The following is a 6034-nucleotide window of genomic DNA, read 5'->3' as shown; positions in this document are numbered from 1 at the left end:
GATCCAGGCAAAACTTAATAACACATGGCGCGGAGGTTTGAGGGAGTTGAAGGGTGCCTCAGGGCGGCTGTGATTGAGGTTTGATCGCCGCATGTGCCATGTTATGTTGTCTTGCCATCAGAAAGCAGAACACCAGCCAGAGAAAATTAGAGACGGAAAACAGTATGTGGTCGTCTTGTGGTTTATGTACCTTAATTTTAAAGCAAACCCCGTTTCACTCATTTCTAAGGGGCGGGGTTGTGTCTCTAATTTCAAGTTTAGTCTAGTTGAAGAATTTAGCTTCTCATCGATGCCAGTGGACTTACCATCACCTTAATTATGTTAATTTTACTGTAAAGACCCAGATATATACAAGCGATTTAGGATCTCAATGTGTATCAAATATTTTAGATCCCTACTGTTACATCTGAAAACAGATGTTAAAATTGACTGGATGGGACCTGTGTTAGTGTATGAAATGGGGAACTCATTACAGATCTCATCAAAGCAAACTTTAGGCCACCTCAGTTTCAATTAACATCTAATCATATAAACTCTGAAGTTAGATAAGTAATTAATGGTCGTCTGAAGACCGTTACTTAAATCTGAAAACAAATTTGATTCTGGATGAAGTGAGGTTTTGCCTTTTCGAGCGTGATTATAAATTCTTACGTTTTGGAGAAAAAAACCTGTTGACTTTTAGTGATATTTGTCATTTTGAGACATGGGCGCCTCTGACCAAATTATCTAAATGTTTTTCCCCATTTTTAGAATTGACATGTTTTTGTAGGGAGTGCCTGCTTTCTACAGGGACAGAAAATGATCAGTTACAAAATGTGGAATATAATTGGTTACTGTTTATGTCTGAAACCGTAAATAGCACAGGACAAATAACTATCTGGAAAATGCCACACGGGTCAATATTTGTGTCTTCACTTTTCATTTGAATACTGTAATTCAGTTTAAAGAACCGCCAAAATAACCCTGATGAAAGTCATAAAGTGAAGCTGAGGAAACCAGTGCGGTCTCGTGTGGAAATTAATGTCGAAAGATTTGTTTGATTAAGGATGACTGAAACAGTTTCTAGCGGTATTAATGTTTTCAGAAACTCATCTATAACACTCATAGACAGTACACTTCCACACTCCCCCAATACAACCAAAAAGTCATGTGTGATTTTATCAATTCTTTTCGATATAATTCAGACCAATCTTCAATCTTTAAACTCTCTTTGAACGGTATTTTAGCGGTTGAAGTCTCCGGGTTACATGTTCTCTCCGCTGTGGAAAAGAATTTCGCTGGGCAAGTTTTCGTTCGGAGAAATCCGAGACCTTTCATTAAAATGAATTCATTGCTCACCGCGATTCCCCCAACTTTTGTGTAAAGAAAACTAAATTCCGTTCAAACATGATCAGTCTTAGCTCTGCGCTAATTGAACCGTCACCCATCCAAAACCACCTCAGTAGTCACTAGGATACAATATATATTGAAGTAGATTAAAGTAGTAAATATATATTCAAGTAGTTTATATTAAAGTTTTGTCAACTACGGTTAGAAGTGTAAATCTGAACCGGTTCCAGCCAGTATCTTCGCTGAGAGACGATTTCACTGCATTTCCTCATTCTCTCTAACTGGTGTGTGTGTATCCGCGTTTGCGCCACACAGTGTCTCACTTCAGTATTACTTTCCTGGTGCCCCCGTTTCCATTATGTTGACGAGACCAGATCAAAACATCTTCGTTTCAAACACTTCATTTATAGCTGTGAAACTTGACGTAAGTTTATTGCACAATAAACAACTGACAGCATTCGTTAAACATCCATTTCCCCCAAAAAAACATTATTTGTAACGCTCCAGTAATACAAAAGCATCAGCAGACATGTGAAGCCAGATTTTTTTCCCTCGATTTGCTTCTTGTAACTCTGTACAACAATTCCCAAAGGAATTGTGGCATTTTTGGCACATCAGTTATCCGCAGCAGCCATTCGAAATTGTATACCCCGGAAACACTTAGAAATCCGAAGTGTTGAGTAATTTGCAAATACATCTGACTGCAGATACTTATTGGGAGGCAGCGTTGTTGTCCTTTGCTTTTAACAGTTATGGTAACATTTAATGACTTTGGGTCTTGGATTCGACTCGTTTGCTACTACTGGGGTTATTTAACCGCATTTTACATTGTTTCTTTTGGATCATTGTCTGTGTGGAGTTTGCACGTTCTCCCCGTGTCTGCATGGGTTGCCTCTGGGTGCTCCGATTTCGTCCCATATTCTGAAGGACGTACTGGTTAGGTGGCATTGACCCAAACAGGCACTGGACTGTGGTGACTAGGGGAATTTCACAGTAACTTCATTGCAGTGTAAGCCTTACCTGTGACTAATAAATTAACTTTAAACCTTTTAGATATCTAGCTAAGAAAGCCCATCAACTTTTTCAGAAGACTAAGGAAATTTCACATGTCAGCTATGACTCTCATCACATTTACAGATGCACTATAGAAAGCATTTTTTCTGGTTGTATCACTGCTTGGTATGGCCCCTGCTCTGTCCAAGACTGCAAGAAGCACGCACAATCCACATTTCTCAGGCCAAGATAGAAGAATCATTCATGTGTGGGGATGGAATTAAATATATCCTTTATGTTTATGAGATCACAGAATTACCACTGATAGGAAAACCAGTTTGCTCATCTGATCCTATTGACCCCAGAAAGACTCTATTGTTCTCCATCACACCACATAACTGTTTCATTTTTAGGTAGTCACTTGATGTTGAGAAAAGAGACATGCTGCAGAAGTTTTTCATCTTGCACTTATCAGGATAGATTCACAAGAATTTTAGTATTCTTACAAATCTGTCATCATGAATGTAGCCCAATCCAACATGCAAACCAGCTCCCATCCATTGACTTGATCTACACTTCCCGCTGCCTCGGCAAAGCAGCCAGCATAATTAAGGGTCCCACGCACCCCAGACATTCTTCCACCACCTTCCTTCGGGAAAAAGATATCAAAGTCTGAGGTCACGTACCAACTGACTCAAGAACAGCTTCTTCCCTGTTGTTGTCAGACTTCTGAATGGACTTATCTTGCATTAAGTTGATCTTTCTCTAGCTATGACTGTAACACTACATTCTGCACTTTCTTGTTTTGTTCTGTAAGAACAGTATGTTTTGTCTGTACAGCGTGCAAGAAACAATATTTTTCACTGTATGTTAATACATGTGATAATAAATCAAATTAATTTCATTGCTGCTTAGTGTGTGCCATCTAGTGTCGACTGACATACTAGTCTTCCAAGTTTCAGGTGAAAATAAATTCTACACGATTCATTCATTAATGCTTCTACTTTGAGTGTATGTGTATTACTGATTCCCGGTGTCAGCCAGAATTCTCGCAACAAACTTTGTACAATTCTTCAGCTAAAAACAATCAATGGAAATTATAACTCAACCACATTCATGTTTATGAAGTTAATCTCTGCATCTTCAAAACTACCGAATATTGTTGTTATAAAGTATCAGCATTTATATTTGGATGCGTGCAGCAGGATTATCCTCTTGCCTTCTTACACACATAATCTCACATTCTCAGACCAAGATAGAAGAACCATTTATGTCTGGGGATGGAATTAAATATATCTTTTGTATGTTGATGAGATCATAGAATTACTACAGATAGAAAAAACAGTTTGTTTATCTGATCCCACTGACCCCAGAAAGACTCTGTGGTTCCCCATCACACCACATAACTGTTTCATTTTTAGGTAGTCACTTGGTAGTACAGCATTGCTGAGAAAAGAGATATGCTGCTGAAGCTTTTCATCTTGCACTCATCAGGATAGATTCACAAGAGATTTTGGTGTTCTTACAAATCAGTCATGATGAGTGCAAGATGGAAAGCTTTTTTGGGATATTTAATTTTTGCTTACATTCATCAAGGTAAGGGATGCAGGTACCAGGTCTTTTGTCCGTGCACCTGCTTGCACTGGTGATGTATAGCACAATCAGGTTTAGAATAATGCACCTCCTAATCTGCTCCAACAACATGGCACAACCTTAAGATCAGGAGAATCATCCCGCCCCATGAGCTTTTTTATACCAGTGTAGCATCTTGTTTGCTATTCTAGACTTGCACATTTGTGCTGCATTGAAGGCAATTTTGTGCTGTAGGCAAATAGCCACTAACAGCTAGATTAAGAATACCTAAACAGATTTCACATGAATTCTTTTACATTCCTTTTATTTTTTGAATTATTTTAAGGCTTTTGCTTCTGCTATCCTATCTGGAAGTCATATTCCATATATTGATTACTATTGGTGAAGTATTTCCTGACATCGTTTTCAGTTTCCTCAATTTGAGTAAACATTTACGCACATTTGCTCCACATGTCACCCACAAAAATCTACAATTCTCAGTTTCAAAATTAACAATTATAAATTGTCATTTGCACTTTAATTGCTCATTGCATGAAGAAGTATTTCCTAATTTTACCCAAGACCTTTCATTAAAATGTATTCATTGCTCACCAATGGTAATTTTTTGACTATGACACCCAGATCCCCAATTATTCAAATTGTTTATTCCAATTGAACTTATCTGTTTCTCTTAATATCCTGAAAGTTATGTTCAAATCATCATCCCTTATTGTTTTAAGTATCAGAGAGTACAAACCTAGTTTGTTTAATCTCTTCTCACATTTGATTCTTGAAGTCCAGGTGTCATTCTGGTAAATCTGTGCTGCACTCCCTTTAAAGGCAAAAGTATCTTTCCTAAGGTTTGGTATCCAGACTGATCACAGTACATTAGATGTGGTCGAATCAGGCTTTGTATGGTTGAAGTATGGCTTTCCCCTTTGTATTCTATTCCTCATGATATAAATGAGCCTTTTGATTATCTTCTGTCCTTGCTTGTTTTTTTGGTTGTTTGTTTGAGCTTGTAAACTTGACAATTTGTTATGGCTTAATAGAAGTAATATTTACCTTTCCTGATTTAATTTTATGAGTAGTATGCAGTTAAAGATTTGAGAGGCTGGATTGTTTAATTTAATAAATACATTCAAGGTTATTGCTCAATTATTCTCTATGGACAAATGCTCAAAAATTAAAGTACCAAAATCTGGTCATTGTGGCCAGTTGTTAGTTTTATTCAAGAGTAATCCAGATATATTGCTTACTTTTTGATTTTATATTGCATTTTGTAAACTGAGTCTTAAGCAATTTATTTCAAGGCACATTGTCAAAATTGAAAACTTCTTGTTACATTTTAGGGTTTGTGAGGTTATCTTATCAAATTCAGTATTATCAGTTGCTCCTGTGAATGATCCATGCTTCTTGTTCTTATAGGTTGACTCTTTTTTGTATTTATTCTTTCATGAGTTGTAGGCATTGCTGGCAAAGCCAGCATTTGTATCCATCCCTATTGGCCCTCGAATTGAGTAACTTGCTCAGCTATTTCAGGGGGCATGAAAGAAGCAATAACATCTGGAGTTACATGTAGGCCAAACAAAATAAGGGTGGCGGATTTCCCTACCTACAGGATATTAGTGAACCAGATGAGTTTTTACAGCAATCAATGGTAACCGTAATGGTCAACATTACTAAGACTTCCCTCATGAAGCAAGATAGATATTCCTGCCTTTTTATGTGAAAGACATCTTTAACTTTATATTCTTTAACAAAAACTTGAGGTTGTAACTTCCTCAGAGTGGCAATCGGCATCAGATTGCTACTCTATACCCACTTATCTGCACCAAGTTTTTTCCATGTCTGTCTTGCCAACCTTCCTGACTCAGACTGACAAGATCCAGACAGCACAGTTTCACCAATGCCCAGTGTCAAAGTGAAGGACATAGTCCCTTTTTTGCAGTACTAACTGCTGTGAAGCAAGTAAGTTTAAAGGTGGAACTGACAGGCCAGGGAGAAGTGGATAGGATTTGGGTGAGGAGGTTGGGGTGGTGCGGTGGAGGTGTGCTGGGGTCATTCACTGAGGGAGAAGGGGCTGTCAGATATCCAGAGCTGGGGGTTGGTTGGACACTGGGGGGATCAGACATCTCGT

This window comes from Carcharhinus amblyrhynchos, chromosome 5 (assembly GCF_965287045.1).
Source record: "Carcharhinus amblyrhynchos chromosome 5, sCarAmb.v2.hapA, whole genome shotgun sequence".
Taxonomy (NCBI): Eukaryota; Metazoa; Chordata; class Chondrichthyes; order Carcharhiniformes; family Carcharhinidae; genus Carcharhinus; species Carcharhinus amblyrhynchos.
The sequence above is the reverse complement of the archived record's forward strand: the minus strand, read 5'-3'. Positions refer to the sequence as shown.